Source organism: Arachis hypogaea, chromosome 14 (genome assembly GCF_003086295.3).
Source record: "Arachis hypogaea cultivar Tifrunner chromosome 14, arahy.Tifrunner.gnm2.J5K5, whole genome shotgun sequence".
Classification (NCBI taxonomy): Eukaryota; Viridiplantae; Streptophyta; class Magnoliopsida; order Fabales; family Fabaceae; genus Arachis; species Arachis hypogaea.
This window is the reverse complement of record NC_092049.1, coordinates 57,641,087-57,662,351: the sequence shown is the minus strand read 5'-3', so window position 1 is coordinate 57,662,351 and position 21,265 is coordinate 57,641,087.

The following is a 21,265-nucleotide window of genomic DNA, read 5'->3' as shown; positions in this document are numbered from 1 at the left end:
CTGGCTTGAGGCTCCTGGTTCGAACCTTGGTGAAGCCTTTTGCTTGGTGTGGCGCCTTGTATTTTTCTTGGTTGAGGCACGATAAAGGTAAGTGAGTTAACTGAGCGCTCCTTATTTTTGCTTGCTTCCTTGGGCGCTCAGTTAACTTTTTCAACGTAGCACCATAAGCCTTGCTTCCTTGGTTGATGCGCCACACTTTTGTTTTCTTAGGTCACATTTTCTAAAGCGTGGCCTAAGGTCCAAAATGTGCTTTAACTTCAAAAGCATGCTGAAAATTCCTTTTTCCACCATTTCTTCACCTACAAGTAATCAAAACAACCAATCAAAGCATCACCAAATTCACAAAGTTCATAAATCATTCAAAAACCGACTAATTCTAGCTTAAACCTCATGATTTAGTGTCAAATAAAGGACGGTTGATTGATTCAACAAACCCATGCAAAACCACTCTAAATTACTTACTTCTAATGCAAGAAAGTGCATAAAACCTAACAAAACAAGTGAAAAATACTTGAAAAGCTAGCATAAGATGACTTGTCATCACAACAGCAAACTTAAACCTTGCTTGTCCCCAAGCAAGAAAAGAGTTATGCTCAAAGGTTCTTTCCATTGGAATGGATTGAAGAATAACTTGTAATATCCTGTGAGTGAAGTGATTAAGTGACAGTGGGGTGAACTCTATATTATATAATCATGCAAGGGCTTCAATTCTTACTAGTCCCCACATCTTAGAAGTCTTAGGTCTTAGGACTTTCATCCAAGTGGTATCATGGAGATCTCTCTATAGGTAATCACCTTGAAGCAGCTTATAGTTTCTGTGTTTTGGCCTTGACTCTAAGCGTCATGTCTCAAAGCGGCTCTTTAAATAAACTTTTAATCAATACTCCTAAACCAGTTGGTTTTAAAGTATTAGGTGTTAAAGCACCCCTGAGGATTTACTTGCTCAAGCCTCTCTCTTTGACACATTTTGACCACAAGCATTTACTAGGATAATAAAACTTTGAGTTCTTGTTTCTTTATTCTTTTCTGCCTAGTAATTGATGCTCGGAGCCTTGGGCCATATTCTTTTGTTTTTGTATTTTCTTTATTTTCTTTTATTTGCTGCTCCTTGGATCAATAAATGTTTGAGAATCTCCACACTACTTCTTTGAACTCTATGTCCTGCCTATGAGCTCCCATGCAAGTTTTTATAAGCATGCAACCTCAATACATAATTATACAACTAGAACCACCACTTCTCTTAATCTTTTGCTTGCCTCAAAACTCTTTAATTCCTCAATCCTTCTTTTCAAAGAACTTTCCTTTGCTGCCTTTTTTTGAAATATTGAGTGCAAGCAAGTTTTGAAGAGTATAGTGTTGTGAACTATCAAGCATCTCAGTTATTGAATTACAGAGAAACTATACTAAGTAGACAGACAGGGATACAATATCAGTTCCAGTCATAGCAGTGTTTGATGCAAAATAATCACTTAACAATACAACCTTTTGGAGTTTACTTGCTTTACTCCTCATCATCATCATTGCTGATCTTCGCATTCCACTTTATCTCTTTGGTTGATAATGCTTAATCCTTCCAAAAACTTGGATAAACCTCTGCAATGATGTTAAAAGTTGCTTGTTCCCCAAGCACCTGAAAAATGGTTAGCATGCATGAATTATTTGTGGGCTTTTGAACTTACTTTGGTGTGTGAACACCAAACTTCATCCCTTGCCAATGTTTTTTATGCATTAAGTCAACCATATGTGAAGCCTTTTTTTCCCTGCTAAAGGTTACAAAACTAAAAACTAGAAGACAGACAATGGTTCAATGGTTTATCTGATTTCTTGGAGCTAGCAACCCTTTATGCAGGAGGTGAGAATGTGTTTTCAAATGAGATTTTTGGTGGAACACCAAACTTAGCATCCTTCACTCTTCCTCAAATTATTTTGGTGTAAAATACCAAACTTAGCTCCTTGCCATACAGATAAAACCACTCAACCTTTTTATTAAAACAGCTATGAAAAGAAAACTACCTCAGGTTGGGTTGCCTCCCAACAAGCACTCTTTTATTGTCACTAGCTTCACATCCTCCATTCTTTGATCATGGAAGCTGAAAATCCTGTTGCCTTAGATTTTCTCCTCTTGCTGTGGGCTTCCTTTCCTCTATCTCTTCTTGTGGAACTTCTCTGTGGTGCTTTTCTTGGATAATGGCTTCTTTTTCCATAGCCTTCTCACTTTCCTCTATGATTGCTTTCCACTTCTCTCACTTTGTAGCTTTTTCGTTGTCTCTTGAGCTATCTTCAGTGGCCCTAGGAAGGGTATTTGCCCTCTTCTCACTCAGTTCTAAAATGTATTTATCCACTTTCCCCAGTTTTCCCTCAAGGTTTCTGAGTGCTGTTTCTTGCCATTTGCTTGCCAAGGTTTGATCATTCATGAGCTTCTCTATTATTATCTCTAGGTTAGAGATTCTTTGAGAGCACTGAGTTAGTCGTGGTTGTGTGAGCTGAGATGGTTGATGAAAGTTGTTTTGGGAAGATTGTGAAGTGTAAGGGGGTTGGAGGTTTGTGTGTCGTGGTGGTGCGTAATGGGTGTTGTTAGTAAGGTTGTGGTTGTGCTTGTTTATGATGCTGGGACTGTTATGATTAAAGTTCCTTGGTCCTTGATTTTGGTGCTCACCCCACCTCAAGTTGGAATGAGTCCTCCAGGGTGGGGTGTACACATCACCATGAGGATTGTGTTGGAACAAGCTTGAAGTATTGTTTAGAGAGTGTACTTGCTCAGGGCTTCGTTGCTTATAGTTAATTGCTCCAAAACCTTTTTCAGATTGATTCCATCCATGTAAGGTTTGAGATTGGCTTTGTGCATTTACTATAACAATTTACAGATCATTGATTTTCCTGACCATCAGCTCCATTTGTTGTTGAAGTTTTTGGTGCATTTGCTTGTTTTGGGCCATGATTGCATTTACTCTTTCAATTTCCATCACTCCCTTCTTTTGTGTGAATGGTTGCACTTCTACCTCTAACTTACTGGATTTCTGGGGTAGGTTGAACTTGGCTAGGAATTTACTCACTAGATCCTCCCAGCTAATGATGCTTCCTTGTGGGAAGGCTTCAAGCCATTGAGCAGCCTCATCCCTTAGTGAAAATGGGAACATCAATAATTTGCATCTGTCTGGATGCACCCCATTGGACTTCACTGTGTCACAGATCCTCAAGAAAGTAGATAAATGCTGATTTGGATCTTCTAATGGACTTCCTCCATAGGAGCAGTTGTTTTGTACCAGGGTGATAAGCTGGGGCTTCGATTCAAGGTTATTTGCATTGACATTCGGAGTAAGGATGCTACTCCAATAGTGCCTTGGATTAGGAGCAGTATAAGAGGCCAACACCCTCCTTGCAGGTTGAGTATTATTGGCTACTTCTTCCTTATCCTCCATGACCTGCACAATCACAAACAGTCCAAATGGAAATTGGATATTCTCATGCCAGAATATAGTTAGAGGGTTAGTTGACACAATGTGTCAAACAGTTAGTAGGCTTAAAAGAAAAATAGAAGAAAATTGCTTCCGTCGTACAATCAGTACGCCAAAAACACACAGGGCACTCTGTAGCTTGAGTGCAGTGAGAGTTGGTAGAGACAAAATCTCAAATAGTTAGTGTGTTTTATTAAAGACAAAGAAAATAAACAAAATAAAGAAAAAGTGCTTAATCTAGACCACCACCTTACTTATATATTGTCAATCTAATCAATCCCCGGCAACGGCGCCAAAAACTTGATGGGTTGGAAATGGATTCCAACACCTAACTCACCGGCAAGTGTACCGGGTAGCATCAAGTAGTAATTACTCACATGAGTGAGGTCGATCCCACAGGGATTGAAGGATTGAGCAATTTTAGTTAATTCCCTTTATTCACTAGTGCTCAGTGAAGGGAATTCACGCAGCACTCTTCTTGCTTGCATGGGACTCCCCCTTCGAACCATTGTTCCACCATTTTGGCCAATTTCTTTTTACAAGTAGCGCTCAGTTAACAAAGGTAACTTAGCGCCTTTTGCTTTGGTGAAGCGCTTTTCTTTCTGGCTTGAGTCTCCTGGTTCGAACCTTGGTGAAGCCTTTTGCTTGGTGTGGCGCCTTGTATTTTTCTTGGTTGAGGCACAATAAAGGTAAGTAAGTTAACTGAGCGCTCCTCATTTTTGCTTGCTTCCTTGGGCGCTCAGTTAACTTTTTCAACGTAGCACCATAAGCCTTGCTTCCTTGGTTGATACGCCACGCTTTTGTTTCCTTAGGTCACACTTTCCAAAGCGTGGCCTAAGGTCCAAAATGTGCTTTAACTTCAAAAGCGTGCCAAAAATTCCTTTTTCCACCATTTCTTCACCTACAAGTAATCAAAACAACCAATCAAAGAATCACTAAATTCACAAGGTTCATAAATCATTCAAAAACCAACTAATTCTAGCTTAAACCTCATGATTTAGTGTCAAATAAAGGATTGTTGATTGATTCAACAAACCCATGCAAAACCACTCCAAATTACTTACTTCTAATGCAAGAAAGTGCATAAACCCTAATAAAACAAGTGAAGAATACTTGAAAAGCTAGCATAAGATGACTTGTCATCAGTTATCACTGGCGTTAGTGGGCTAACTTTGCCACTAATACTAGCTCCCTTCTTGGTGTAGCATTGACCATGGCATTAGTGTGCTAACTTGGCCACTAACGCCAGAACCTCGTTGCTTTCCTCTGCTTCTCCTCTGCTTCTCCTTGCCTATCATTAATCGAACAAGTGCATCAAAACTTTGTCATAATCACAAGATATTACACTATTCAATGCATCAAGTAATTCTTGCATCAATCTCATGAAAATGATTATAATTCACTAATGTTTGATGAATCAAGACATGCATAGAGAACTCATCCAAATGCTTGCTTATTGATGAAGATAATGCATGAAACTAAGTAAAAACTATAGAAAATGGCTTGTGAAACTAGCCAAAGATGCCTAGGCATTACAACACCAAACTTAAATCTTGCTTGTCTCCAAGCAAGTGATAAAGCATAGGAGAAATGCATGAAAACACAAAGAAGTATGAGTTGTTATTGATAGATATTCAATCCTGGTTCATGAGATTTAATGCATGCCATCTTTGAAGTCCATCATCTTATTGGTTTCTAGGTTATAGCATCCTCTTAAGTATTAACTCTATTACTTCTATGAGACCCTTTTATTCTTTGATCCTTGGTTTGAACCTTTTACTTTTCTTTTTCTTCTTGTTAGAGGCTTATTCCTTTTATTGAAGCTTAGTGCTCTGTGTTGAGGCAGCTCTTTATGATAAGCTTTCAGTCAATACTCTCGAGCCAGTTAGTTCAAGGCGTTAGGTGTTGAAGCACCCCTTAGGACTTACTGACTCAAGCCTCTCCTCAAGACATACACACCACAGGCACTTGACTTGCAATTTAACATTAAGACATTGATGCCTAGCACCTCTCTGGGTTGCTAAATGCTTTGTAGCAAGGTTTCTCTTGATAATGAGCTTTTGGTTGATAATCCCGGGTTAGTTAACCCAAGTTATCAAGTGATGAAGCACTCCTTAGAACCTAATCATTCAAGCATATCCTTGCACAAGAGCACCACAGGCATATATCTTTAGGGTCAAGCTATTGGTGCCTAGCTTATTTATTGCTTGTTCTTTCTTCATTCTTCTTTTTCTTTTTCTTTCTTTTTGCAAGGATCTTTTATTCACAAGGGTTTCATAGAATGCACACTAAGCCTATACTTAAGGGAACATTCTATCCTTCCACTTTATTTATGAACTTACTAAGTACTCAAGCATGTACCATCACATATTCTAATAATTTATTCATCATCTACCAAATTAAACTTTTACTCTTCTCTGTTTCATAACATTTTTCGTTTATTAAGACTTAGAAAAATAAAGCATACAATTCAAGCAAGGTGAGGTGATATAGGCATTAAACTAGCAAGCCAAAGCAAAAATGAACCTAATCCAAATGAATAATGGTTAAAAGGACACTGATCAACAAGGGTACAATTGCACTTTCAATTAACATATTTATGCTAGAGACAGTCAAGTAACAATACAGACAATTGGTGTCCATTTGTTTCCTCCTTGTCATCACCATCTTTAGCTTTTGTGTCCTTCTTTATCTCCTTAGATGATGGTGCATATTTCTTCCAAGAGGTTGAATGACTTCCTTCAAAGATATTGAAAGTTGCTTTGTTTCCCAAGCACTTGAGAAATGGTTAGCATGCATATATGTTTGTAAGCTTCTGAACTTACTTTGGTGCTTGAACACCAAACTTAGTTCCTTTCCTACTTCTATATGCAGTAAATTTGAATGCATGCATGAGACATCGTGTGCTTTTATTAAGAAAATAAACTATGAACTAGAAAGTAAACAATTGTTAAGTAGTTTCTATGATTGTTTGGAGTTAGTGACTAGTCATGCTATTTGGAGGGTTGCAATGTGTTTTAATGAAATCTGAGGTGGAACACATTCAAACTTGAATTGTTCACTTATGACATCACTTTGGTGTGCAACACCAAACTTAACTCCTTACAATACAGAGAAATCTACTTAACTTTCTTATTGAAACAGCTAAGAAAAGAAAGTTACCTCTGGTTGGGTTGCCTCCCAACAAGCGCTTCTTTAACGTCACTAGCTTAACGGTTGTCCACTGTTAAGGAGGTTGATGATCATAGTGCCTCAATTTCTCCTCTCGCACTGTAAGCTTTCTTCCAGTATCCTTCTTAATGATTTCCACGTGCTCAAGTGAAAGGATTTTGTTCACTATGTAGTATCTAGAAAAGTGCAGAGATGTTTCCACTTGTTGATAGATTAGACTTACTTTATCTTTAGGTGAGAATCCTTCAGTTGGAATTTTCTTATTCTTGCACACTTTAGGTGCCCATTTCTTGCTGTTCTTCCCCTCTTTTGATGATTCTTCCTTATTGGCAGGCTCAATGTCAGGAGATTTCTTATTAGTTGTCACCACTGAGGTCTTTGCTTGCAGTTCTTCTTTAGCGTTTTTGACTTCTTGAACCCATGTTCTCCCTTTGTTTACTTTCTTCTCCTCCAAGGATGAGCTTAAGAGTTTTGGAGGTGACTCCTTGGGCTTCTCCTTTCAGCCTGGGTCTTCATCCTCAATCCTCATGCAATTTTCTTTTTTAGCAGGGTACTGTATTGCTTTAAAAACATTAAGGACTATCTGTTCATCGTGTACCCTCAGAACCATTTTACCTTTTTCCAAATCAATAACTGCCTTTGCTGTGGCCAGAAACGGTCTTCCTAGAATAATTGAGTCGCTTTCTTCCTCATCCATGTCCAGAATTACAAAATCAGCAGGGAAAATAAATTTGTCAACCTTAACTAGAAGGTTCTCCACCACTCCATTGGGTATTTTTAGGGATCTATCAGCAAGTTACAATGACATTCTGGTGGGTTTGACCTCCTCTATTGACAGCTTCTTCATCATAGAAAGTGGCATCAAATTGATACTTGCTCCCAAGTCACATAATGCTTTGTCAATTGGCATGTTCCCAATGGTGCATGGTAGGAAAAAGCTTCCTGGATCTTTGAGTTTGAGTGGCAACCCTTTTTGGATTATAGCACTGCATTCCAGGGTGAGGATTACAGTTTTCTTCTCCTTCCAACTCCCCTTTTTGGTGATGAGTTCTTCACGGAACTTTGCATAAAGTGGCATTTGTTCTAAGGCATCAGCTAGTAGAATGTTGATCTCCAATTTATGGAAAATCTCCAAGAACTTAGGGAACTATTGATCCTTCATCTCCTTGTACAATCTCTGAGGGTACGGTAGTTGAAGAACATATGGTTTCACTTCCTTTTTCTTCACTTGTGGTTGTGACTCTGAGACATGCTTGCCTTTCTTTGGAGCTTGTGGTTCCTTGTCCTTCTTGTGATCTTCCTTATAATTTTCCTCAATCTCTGTCTCTTCTTTGCTGGCATCCTTGTTATCCTTTTCCAATGTTTTACCACTCCTAAGCTGTATGGCCTTGCACTCCTCCTTTGGATTTGGGATGGTGTCACTTGGGAAGGCATTAATTAGCCTCTCAGCAGGTTGCTTGGATAGTTGCCCTATTTGTCTTTCAAGGTTTCTCATTGATGCTTCATAGTTCTTGCTTATCATTTCTTGGTTCTTCATGAGCTTTTCCATCATCATCATCTCTAAATTAGAGATTCTTTAAGACTCTTAATGTGGCTGGGGTTGTGTATGAGATGTTGGTTGTTGATGGAAGTTGGTTGGGTTAGTTGAAGAGTTATTTTGCGGGTATAATATAGATGCAGAAAAGTTATTTTGTGGTTTTCTATATAGATTGTTGTTAGTAGGGTGATGGTTTTGGTTGCTTGTATTGTGAAAGTTATTACGATTGGAGTTCTTCTGCCATTGGTTCTGATTGTCTCCCCACCTCAAGTTGGGATGGTTCCTCCATGAGGAATTGTATGTATGATGAGCGGATAATTTATACACTTTTTGGCATTGTTTTCTAGTAGTTTTTAGTATAATTTGGTTAGTTTTTACTATGTTTTTATTAGTTTTTATGCAAAAATCACATTTCTGGACTTTACTATGAGTTTGTGTGTTTTTCTGTGATTTTAGGTATTTTCTGGCTGAAATTGAGGGACCTTAGCAAAAATCTATTCAAAAGCTGAAAAGGACTGCAGATGTTGTTGGATTCTAACCTCTCTGCACTCGAAATGGATTTTCTGGAGCTACAGAGGCCTAATTGGCGTGCTCTTAATTGCGTTGGAAAGTAGACATCCAGGGCTTTCCAGCAATATATAATAGTCTATACTTTGCCCGAGTTTTGACAATGTAAATTGGCGTTTAACGCCAAGTTTTTACCCTATTCTGGCGTTAAACGCCAGAACTGGCTTAAAAACTGGAGTTAAACGCTAGAAACAGGATGCAACCTGGCGTTTAACTCCAAGAGAAGTCTCTACACGTGAAGGCTTCATTACTCAGCCCAAGCACACACCAAGTGGGCCCCGGAAGTGGATTTCTGCACTATCTGCACTTAGTTACTTATTTTCTGTAACCCTAGCTACTAGTTTAGTATAAAAACTACTTTTAGAGATTTATTTTGTATCTCATGACAATTTTACACTTTACATTGTATTTCTGATGGCATGAGTCTCTAAAATCCATGGTTGGGGGTGAGGAGCTCTGCTGTGTTTCGATGAATTAATGCAATTACTACTGTTTTTCATTCAATAACGCTTCTCTCTATTCTAAGATATTCACTTGCACTTCAACATGATGAATGTGATGATCTGTGACACTCATCACCATTCTCAACCTATGAACGCGTGCCTGACAACCAACTCCGTTCTACTTTAGATTAAGTGTGTATCTCTTGGGTTCCTGGCTCATACGTTTGATTGCATCTCCTGACAAAATAGCATTCAAATCCGTGAGATCAGAGTCTTCGTGGTATAAGCTAGAATCAATTGGTAGTATTCCTGAGATCTGGAAAGTCTAAACCTTGTCTGTGGTATTCCGAATAGGATCCGGGAAGGGATGATTGTTACGAGCTTCAAACTCATGAATGCTGGGCACAGTGACAGTGTGCAAAAGGATCAATAGATCCTATTCCAACATTAGTGAGAACCTACAGATGATTAGCCATGTACATGGACCCTTTTCACTGAGAGGACGGCTGGTAGCCATTGACAATGGTAATCCACCAACATACAGCTTGCCATGGAAGGAGACCTGCGTGCATGAAGAAGAAGACAGTAGGAAAGCAGAATTTAGAAGACAGAGCATCTCCAGAACCTCAACCTGTTCTCCATTACTGCATAACAAGTATCATTTAATCCATGTTCTTTTACTCATTCCAATTAAATCTGAGAATTATTGATATCCTGACTAAGAATTACAAGATAACCATACCTTGCTTCAAGCCGACAATCTCTGTGGGATCGACCCTTACTCACGTAAGGTATTACTTGGACGACCCAGTGCACTTGCTGGTTAGTTGTGCGGAATTACAAATGTGTGATTGTAATTTCGTGCACCAAGTTTTTGGCGTCGTTGCCGGGGATTGTTCGAGTTTAGACAACTGACGGTTTATTTTGTTGCTTAGATTAGGAAAAAAATTTTTCTTTTTGGTTTAGAGTCTTCTATTATTGTTTTTGGTTAAAAATTCTAAATCCTTATTTTATTTTTCTAAGTTATTTTCGAAAATTTTCAAAAACCAATAACTTCGTAATTTAGTCTTCTGTTTGAGTTTAGTTTAATATTCTAAGTTTGGTGTCAATTGCACGATTTTATTTTTTTCTTCGAATTATCAGTGCTCAAAATATAAAAATTTTTAAGTTTGGTGTGCTTTGTGTTTCTTTATTTTGATCTAAAAATTTTAAGTTTGGTGTCGTTTTTATTGTTTTTCTCTTTCTTCATTAAATTCAAAAATATCTTTTTCTCTTTATTTTAATTAATTTTCAAATCTTCCTTTAAAAATTTAGATTTCTATTTTAAAACTTTTTATTCTATCTTATCTTAGTTTTGAAATTTCAAAATTCAAAATCTTTTTCAAAAATCATATCCAAAATTTCTCAAATCTTCTTAATTAAGTAATTATTTTAGTTTTCAAATCTATTTTTCTCTTGGTTTTCAAAATTTATAATTATTTTATTTTATCTTATTATTTGTATTTATTTTTAATTATTCGGTTTGTTTCTACTTAATTAAAATAAAAACAAAAATATATTTTATTTGCAATTCATATAAATTCCCTTTTATCCATCATGGACCTAAGTGGAATTGAACTGTCCAGAAAGACTCTAGGGTCATATGCTAACCCCACTACTGTTGCATATGGGAGTAGCATCTGTATACCTCCCATCAAAGCAAGCAGTTTTGAGCTAAATCCTCAGCTCATTGTCATGGTGCAGCAAAATTGCCAGTATTCCAGTCATCCACAAGAAGAACCTACTGAGTTTCTCGCACAATTCTTGCAAATTGCTGACAGAGTACGTGACAAAAAAGTAGATCAAGATGTCGACAGATTATTATTATTTCCATTTGCTGTAAAAGATCAAGCTAAGAAGTGGTTAAATATCCAACCTACAGCAAGCATAAGAACATGGAAATAGTTATCAGACAAATTCCTGAATCAATATTTCCCTCCAAAAAGGATGACACAGCTAAGGCTGGATATCCAAGGCTTTAAACAAGAGGATGATGAATCCCTTTATAACGCTTGGGAGAGGTACAAAGGGATGCTAAGGAAATGCCCCTCTGAAATGTTTTCAGAGTGGTTGCAGTTAGACATCTTCTACTACGGGCTTACAGAAAAAGCTCAGATATCTCTAGACCACTCAGCTGGTGGATCTATACACATGAGAAAGACTATTGAAGAGGCTCAACAGCTTATTAATATAGTTGCTAGAAATCAGCATCTGTACATAAGTAATGAGTCCTCCATGAAAGAAGAGGCTAAGGCAGTATCAACTGACTTTAGTCCTCAGGAACAAGTGGCTGAACTCAATCAGCAACTATCTTCTATAACAAGGCAGTTAGCAAAATTTAAGTAGATGCTACAAGAAACCAAAATTGCTAAAAAGGATATGGAATCACAATTGAAGCAGACAAAACAGCAGTTATCAAAACAGATAACAAAGGAGTGCCAAACAGTTCAATTAAGAAGTGGAAAAATATTAAATATCTCAACTCAAGGCAGCAGAAAGCCAAGAAAGGAACAACTGACAGAGGATGAGCAACCTGCTACCCAAAATCCCTCTGAGGACAGTAAGAGCACAGAGAGGAATAAGTTTGGCGTTCAAACGCCAGAAAAGGGTGAAAAACTAGCGTTAAACGCCCAATCCATGTCTAGTTCTGGCGTTCAAACGCCAGAAAAGGGTTGGAATCTGACGTTAAACGCCCAATCCACGTCCAATCCTGGCGTTCAAACGCCAATGAGGGATCAGACACCTGCAAGTGCTGATAATAACTCCCTCAAGAAGGCTTCTCAACCTACCTCTATAGGAAATAAACCTGCAACAACTAAGGTTGAAGAATATAAAGCCAAAATACCTTATCCTCAGAAACTCCGCCAAGCAGAACAGGATAAACAATTTGCCCGCTTTGCAGACTATCTCAGGACTCTTGAAATAAAGATTCTGTTTGTAGAGGCACTTGAGCAAATACCCTCTTATGCTAAGTTCATGAAAGAGATCTTAAGTCATAAGAAGGATTGGAGAGAAACAGAAAAGTTTTTCTCAATAAAGAATGCAGTGCAGTCATTATGACAAGCTTACCAGAAAAGCTTAAGGATCCCAGAAGCTTTATGATACCATGCACATTAGAGGGTACTTGTACCACTATGTGACCTTGGGAAAAGTATCAATCTAATCCCTGCATCCACTATCAGAAAGCTTGGCTTAACTGAAGAGGTCAAACCAACCTGGATATGTCTTCAACTTGCTGATGGCTCCATTAAATACCCATCAGGCATAATTGAGGACATGATTGTCAAGGTTAGGCCATTTGCCTTTTCCACTAACTTTATAGTGCTGGAAATGGAGGAGCACAAGAGTGCAACTCTCATTCTAGGAAGACCCTTCCTAGCAACTGGACGAACTTTCATTGATGTCCAAAAAGGGGAAGTGACCCTGAGAGTCAATGAAGATGAGTTCAAGTTAAATGCTGTCAAAGCTATGCAGCATCCAGACACATCAAATGACTGCATGAGCATTGATATTATTGACTCCCTGGAAGAGATCAATATGGCTGAGAGTCTCGAATCAGAGCTAGAGGACATCTTTAAAGATGTTCAACCTGATCTGGAGGAACCAGAGAGAATAGAAGAACCTTTGAAAATTCCTCAGGAAGAGGATAAGCCTCCTAAACCCGAGCTCAAACCACTACCACCATCCCTGAAATATGCATTTCTGGAAGAGGGTGACACTTTTCCAGTGATCATAAGCTATGTTTTAAATCCACAGGAAGAGAAAGCACTAATTCAAGTGCTAAGGACGCACAAGACAGCTCTTGGGTGGTCCATAAGTGATCTTAAGGGCATTAGCCCAGCAAGATACATGCATAAGATCCTATTGGAGGATGATGCTAAGCCAGTGGTTCAACCACAGAGGCGGCTAAATCCAGCCATGAAGGGGGTGGTGCAGAAAGAGGTCACTAAGTTACTAGAGGCTAGAATTATTTATCCTATTTCCGATAGCCCCTGGGTAAGCCCTGTCCAAGTTGTCCCCAAGAATGGAGGCACGACAGTGGTTCAGAATTAAAAGAATGAACTGGTTCCTACAAGAACAGTTACAGGGTGGCATATGTGTATTGATTACAGAAGGCTCAATACAGCCACCCGGAAGGATCATTTTCCTTTACCATTCATAGACCAAATGCTAGAAAGACTAGCAGGTCATGAATACTACTACTTTTTAGATGGCTATTCAGGTTACAACCAAATTATAGTAGATCCTCAGGACCAATAGAAAACAGCATTCACATGTCCTTCTGGAGTGTTTGCCTACAGAAGGATGCCTTTTGGTCTGTGCAATGCACCTGCAACCTTTCAGAGGTGCATGCTCTCTATCTTCTTTGATATAGTAGAGAAATTTCTGGAAGTCTTTATGGATGACTTTTCAGTATTTGGAGACTCATTCAGCTCCTGCCTTGACCATTTAGCACTTGTTCTGAAAAGATGTCAAGAGACCAACCTAGTTTTAAATTGGGAAAAATGTCACTTTATGGTGACTGAAGGAATTATCCTTGGGCATAAAATTTCAAATAAGGGAATAGAAGTGGATCAAGCTAAAGTAGAAGTAATTGAAAAATTACCACCACCTGCCAATGTTAAGGCAATCAAAAGCTTTCTGGGGCATGCAGGATTCTATAGGAGGTTTATAAAGGATTTTTCAAAAATTGTAAAACCTCTGAGCAATCTGCTAGCTGCTGACATGCCATTTGTGTTTGACACAGAGTGTCTGCAGGCGTTTGAAACTCTGAAAGCTAAGCTGGTCACAGCACCAGTTATTTCTGCACCAGACTGGACATTACCATTCGAACTAATGTGTGATGCTAGTGACCATGCCATTGGTATAGTATTGGGACAGAGGCATAACAAGCTTCTGTATGTCATTTATTATGCTAGCCATGTTTTAAATGATGCCCAGAAAAATTACACAACCACAGAAAAAAATTGCTTGCAGTGGTTTATGCCATTGACAAGTTTAGATCATACTTAGTAGGATCAAAAGTGATTGTGTACACTGACCATGCTGCTCTTAAATATCTACTCACAAAGTAGGATTCAAAACCCAGGCTCATAAGATGGGTGTTGCTTCTGCAAGAGTTTGATATAGAAATAAGAGACAGAAAAGGGACAAAAAACCAAGTGGCTGATCATCTGTCCTAGATAGAACCAGTAGAAGGGGCGTCCTTTCCCTCTATTGAGATCTTTGAAACCTTTCTGGATGAGCAACTCTTTACCATTCAGAAAGTACGGTGGTTTGCAGACATTGCAAACTATAAAGTGGTAAGATTCATACCCAAAGAGTACAGCAGGCAGCAAACAAAAGAATTAATTACTGATGCAAAGTATTACTTGTGGGATGAACCCTATCTCTTTAAGAGATGTGCATACGGAATAATTCGTAGGTGTGTGCCTAGAGAAGAAGCACAGAAAATCCTATAGCATTATCATGGATCACAATATGGAGGACATTTCGGAGGTGAGCGAACAGCCACAAAGGTCCTCCAATGTGGCTTCTACTGGCCTACTCTTTATAAAGACTCTCGAGAGTTTGTACGTAACTGTGACAGTTGCTAGAGAGCTGGTAATCTGCCTCATGGATACGCCATACCTTAGCAAGGGATCTTAGAGATTGAGTTGTTTGACGTATGGGGTATTGACTTCATGGGGCCTTTCCCACCATCATACTCAAACACTTATATTCTGGTGGCAGTCGACTATGTATCTAAATGGGTAGAGGCCATTGCAACACCCACTAATGATACTAAGACAGTGCTGAAGTTCCTCCAGAAATATATCTTCAGCAGGTTTGGTGTCCCTAGAGTACTAATCAGTGATGGGGGCACTCATTTCTGCAATAAATAGCTTTACTCTGCTATGGTCCGATATGGAATTAGCCACAAGGTAGCAACTCCATATCATCCACAGACAAATGGGCAAGCTGAAGTCTCTAATAGAGAACTAAAAAGAATCTTGGAACGGACTGTAAGTACGCGTAGAAAGGATTGGGCAAGAAGCTTAGATGATGTTTTGTGGGCATACAGAACAGCATTTAAGACTCCTATAGGGACCTCTCCATACCAGCTTGTGTATGGTAAGGCCTGCCTTCTGCCCGTGGAACTGGAGCATAAGGCCTACTGGGCAACCAGATTCCTAAACTTTGATGCCAAATTAGCTGGAGAGAAAAGATTGCTGTAGCTGAATGAGCTAGAGGAATTCAGACTCAATGCTTTCGAAAATGCTAAGATTTACAAAGAGAAAGAAAAAAGGTGGCATGACAGAAAGTTGTCATCTAGAGTCTTTGAACCAGGACAGAAGGTCCTACTATTTAACTCTAGACTCAGATTATTTCCTGGGAAATTAAAATCCCGGTGGAGGGGACCATATGTGATTACAAGTGTGTCACCATATGGCTATGTGGAGCTTCAAGATACTGATCCTAATAAGAGGTTCATTGTTAATGGACAGAGAGTCAAGCATTACCTTGAAGGCAATGTTGAGCGAGAATGCTCAAGGCTGAGACTAGATTAAAAGCTCAGTAATGTCAAGCTATTGACAGTAAAAAAGCGCTTATTAGGAGGCAACCCAATCTTATTTATCTATGTTAATTATATCTATTTATTTTCCATTGTTATTTTATGTTTTCTGTAGGTTGATGATCATGTGAAGTCACAAAAATAACTGAAAAATCAAAAGCAGAATGAAAAACAGCATTAAGAATAGCACACCCTGGAGGATAAGCTTACTGGCGTTTAAACACCAGTAAGAAGCATAAGACTGGCGTTTAACGCCAGAATGAAGCATCAAGCTGGCGTTAAACGCCAGAAACAGGCTATAGCTTGGTGTTAAACGCTAGAAACAAGCAGCAGTCTGGCGTTAAACGCCAGGATTGCACTCTAAGGGCATTTACACGCCTAAATGGAGCAGGGATGCTAAGTCCTTGACCCTTCAGGATTTGTGGACCCCACAGGATCCCCACCAACCACACCTCTTCTTCTCCCCTCTTCACACCTTTTCATACATACTTCCCCCACCCTTGGCCGAACCCACCACACACCTCCATCTCCTCCATTTCTTCTTCTTCTCCTCCTTTCTTCCTTCTTTTGCTCGAGGATGAGCAAACATTTTAAGTTTGGTGTGGAAAAAGCATTGCTTTTTTTTTGTTTTTCCATAAACACTAATGACACCAAACGCCGGAGAAACCTCTAGAAAGAGGATGGAGCAAACAAGAGAGCCCCACTCATGGACCTCAACAAGAGCATGAGGAAATTCCTCATCATGAAATCCCTGAGATACCTCAAGGGATGTACTTTCCTTCACAAAACTATTGGGAGAAAATTAAAACCTCCCTAGGAGAATTAAGTTCCAACTTAGGACAACTAAGGGTGGAACACCAAGAGCACTCCATCATTCTCCATGAAATTAAAGAAGATTAAAGAGCTATGAGGGAGGAGCAACAAAGGCAAGGAAGAGACATAGAGGAGCTCAAGAGCACCATTGGTTCTTCAAGAGGAAGAAGACGGCACCCTCACTAAGGTAGACCCGTTCCTTAATCTCCTTGTCTATTTATTTTTTCTGTTTTCGTTCTCTATGCTTTATTTATGTTTGTGTCTTATTACATGATCATTAGTATCTAGTGTCTATGTCTTAAAGCTATGAATGTCCTATGAATCCATCACCTTTCTTAAATGAAAAATGTTTTAACCACAAAAGAACAAGAAGTACATGATTTCGAATTCATCCTTGAAATTAGTTTAATTATTTTGATGTGGTGACAATACTTTTTGTTTTCTGAATGAATGCTTGAACAGTGCATATTTTTTGAATTTGTTGTTTATGAATGTTAAAATTGTTGGCCCTTGAAAGAATGACGAAAAAGGAGAAATGTTATTGATAATTTGAAAAATCATAAAATTGATTCTTGAAGCAAGAAAAAGCAGTGAAGAACAAAGCTTGCGAAAAAAAAGGCGAAAATAAAAGAAAAAAAAAGGAAGAAAAGAAAAAGCAAGCAGAAAAAGCCAAGAGCTCTTTAAACCAAAATGCAAGAGCAAAAAGCCAATGACCCTTTAAACCAAAAGGCAAGGGTAAAAAGGATCCAAGGCTTTGAGCATTAATGGATAGGAGGGCCCAAAGGAATAAAATCCTGGCCTAAGCGGCTAAACCAAACTGTCCCTAACCATGTGCTTGTGGCGTGAAGGTGTCAAGCCAAAAAGCTTGAGACTGAGCGGTTAAAGTCGTGATCCAAAGCAAAAAGAGTGTGCTTAAGAACCCTGGACACCTCTAATTGGGGACTCTAGCAAAGCTGAGTCACAATCTGAAAAGGTTTACCCAGTTATGTGTCTGTGGGATTTATGTATCCGGTGGTAATACTGGAAAACAAAGTGCTTAGGGCCACGGCCAAGACTCATAAAGTAGCTGTGTTCAAGAATCAACATACTGAACTAGGAGAATCAATAACACTATCTAAATTCTGAGTTCCTATAGATGCCAATCATTCTGAACTTCAAAGGATAAAGTGAGATGCCAAAACTATTCAGAGGCAAAAAGCTACTAGTCCCGCTCATCTAGTTGGAGCTAAGTTTCATTGATATTTTGGAATTTATAGTATATTCTCTTCTTTTTATCCTAATTGATTTTTAGTTGCTTGGGGACAAGCAACAATTTAAGTTTGGTGTTGTGATGAGCGGATAATTTATACGCTTTTTGGCATTGTTTTCTAGTAGTTTTTAGTATAATTTAGTTAGTTTTTACTATGTTTTTATTAGTTTTTATGCAAAAATCACATTTCTGGACTTTACTATAAGTTTGTGTATTTTTCTGTGATTTCAGGTATTTTCTCGCTGAAATTGAGGGACCTGAGCAAAAATCTGATTCAGAAGCTGAAAAGGACTGCAGATGTTGTTGGATTCTGACCTCCCTGCACTCAAAATGGATTTTCTGGAGCTACACAAGCCCAATTGATGCGCTCTCAATTGCGTTGGAAAGTAGACATCCAGGGCTTTCCAGCAATATATAATAGTCCATACTTTGCTCGAGTTTTGAAGACGCAAATTGGCGTTTAACGCCAAGTCTTTACCCTATTCTGGCGTTAAATGCCAGAACTGGCATAAAAACTGGAGTTAAACGCCAGAAACAGGCTGCAACCTGGCGTTTAACTCCAAGAGAAGTTTCTACACATGAAGGCTTCATTACTCAGCCCAAGCACACACCAAGTGGACCCCCGAAGTGGATTTCTGCACTATCTGCACTTAGTTACTTATTTTTTGTAACCCTAGCTACTAGTTTAGTATAAAAACTACTTTTAGAGATTTATTTTGTATCTCATGACAATTTTACACTTTACATTGTATTTCTAACGACATGAGTCTCTAAACTCCATGGTTGGGGTGAGGAGCTCTGCTGTGTTTCAATGAATTAATGCAATTACTACTGTTTTTCATTCAATCACCCTTATCTCTATTCTAAGATATTCACTTGCACTTCAACAAGATGAATGTGATGATCCGTGACATTCATCACCATTCGCAACCTATGAATGCGTGCCTGACAACTACCTCCGTTCTACTTTAGATTGAGTGTGTATCTCTTAGGTTCCTGGCTCATACGTTTGATTGCATCTCCTGACAACAGAGCATTCAAATCCGTGAGATCAGAGTCTTCGTGGTATAAGCTAGAATCAATTGGCAGCATTCCTGAGACCCAGAAAGTCTAAACCTTGTCTGTGGTATTCCGAGTAGGATCCGGGAAGGGATGACTATGACGAGCTTCAAACTCATGAATGCTGGGCGCAGTGACAGTGTGCAAAAGGATCAATGGATCCTATTCCAACATTAGTGAGAATCGACAGATGATTAGCCATGTACATGGACCCTTTTCACTGAGAGGACGACTGGTAGCCATTGACAACGGTGATCCACCAACATACAGATTGCCATGGAAGGAGACCTGCGTGCATGAAGAAGAAGACAGTAGGAAAGCAGAGATTCAGAAGACAGAGCATCTCTAGAACCTCAACCTGTTCTCCATTACTGCATAACAAGTATCATTTAATCCATGTTCTTTTACTCATTCCAATTAAATCTGAGAATTATTTATATCCTGACTAAGAGTTACAAGATAACCATAGCTTGCTTCAAGCCGACAATCTCTGTGGGATCGACTCTTACTCACGTAAGGTATTACTTGGATGACCCAGTGCACTTGCTGGTTAGTTGTGCGAAATTGCAAAGGTGTGATTGTAATTTTGTGCACCAATGTGTCCCCATGGAAATTATTATGGGAAGAGTTTGTGTTGTGCACATATTGGACTTGCTCAAGTTGCTGCTCATTGTTGTATGCCTCAAAGCTTTCTTCATTTTGACCCCATGGATTTGAAGCTTGGCTAGTTGTGTTTATTGCAGCTAATTGAAGTCCATCCATCCTTTTTACCATCATTTCTATCTGCTGCTGGATTTGTTGATGCATTAACTTGTTCTGGGCTAGGATAGCATCCACACCCTCAAGCTCATATACACCACTCTTTGGAGTTGCTTGTCTCTCTGAGGAGTAGACCTACTGGTTGTTAGCCACCATATCAATGAGATCATGTGCCTCCTCTGGAGTTTTCATCATTTGAAGTGACCCTCCTGAAGAATAATCTAGTGCCTTTCTTACTTTCATAGGGAGACCTTCATAAAAGTTCTGGACCTTCACCCATTCACTGAATATATCTAAAGGACATCTCCTTATCAGTGCTTTATACCTCTCCCAAGCCTCATATAATGATTCTTCCTCCAATTGTCTGAAAGTTTGTACCTTAGTCTTGAGTTTGATAATTCTTTGAGGTGGATAGAACTTGGCCAAGAATTTGTTAACCAAGTCATCCTAATTTGTGATGCTCTCTTTTGGGAAGGTCTCTAACCACTAAATTTCTTTGTACCTTAGAGAGAAGGGAAATAGTAGTAGCTTATAGATGTCTGGTTGTACTCCATTAGTTTTGACTGTGTCATATATCCTTAGGAAAATGGATAGGTGTTGATTAGGGTCCTCCAAAGGATCTCTATACTGACAGTTATTTTGAACCAAGGTAATGAGCTGAGTTTTAAGCTCAAAATTATTGGCATGTACATTAGGAGTGAGTATACTACTCCCATAGTTCCTAGGATCAGCAATAGTATAGGAGGCTAGCCACCCCTTCTTCATGCATCTCTTCCTCCATGACTTGATCCAAGTCCTCTTATGAGTCCTACTCACCAACAACTCTCTTCCCTCTGGCTTCTCTTCTCAATCTTAGAAAAGTTCTCTCTGGCTCTGAATCAAATGAAGACGATGTTGCCTTTCTCCCTCCTGGCATACACAACACAAAAACAAACCAAATGAAAAGTGAACACTCTATTGCTAGAGTGTGTGTTTGAATTAGCTGACAAAAAGTGTCAAATAGTTAGTATGCTTAAACAAAACAAAAGAAAAATTCTTACTCTAGACTATCACCCACTTAATCATTGTTAATCTAAATCAATTCCCGGCAACGCTGCCAAAAACTTGATGATTGGAAATTTGCACAACACAAATTCCTTCGGCAAGTGTACCGAATCGCCAAGTAATAACTCACTTTTGAGTAAGGTCGATACCACAAGGATTGATGGATTAAGCAACTTTAGTTATGTGATTTATCTAGTCAAGCAAATATTTGATGGTTTTGTGTAATTAAGTGAACAAAATTGTAATTGACACAGAAAGAAAATGTACGGGAATTAAATTGCAGAAGAATAAAGAGTTGAAAGTAAATTGTGAAAGGTAATTGGCGGAAACTTAAATGACAAGAAATTAAAGAACTGAAACTTAAATGACGAGAAAGTAAAAGCAAGAATGTAAATGGCAGTGAAAGATAAATTGCATGAAATGTAAATGGGTTCTGGGTGCTGGGAATAAAAAATAACAAGAAATTTAAAGTAATTGAAAGGAAGAGCAACAATGGGTGAGATTTATTAGGGATTAGAGATATTCTAATCCTTCATGATTTAATGGGTCTCAACTTTATTCTCAATCATATAA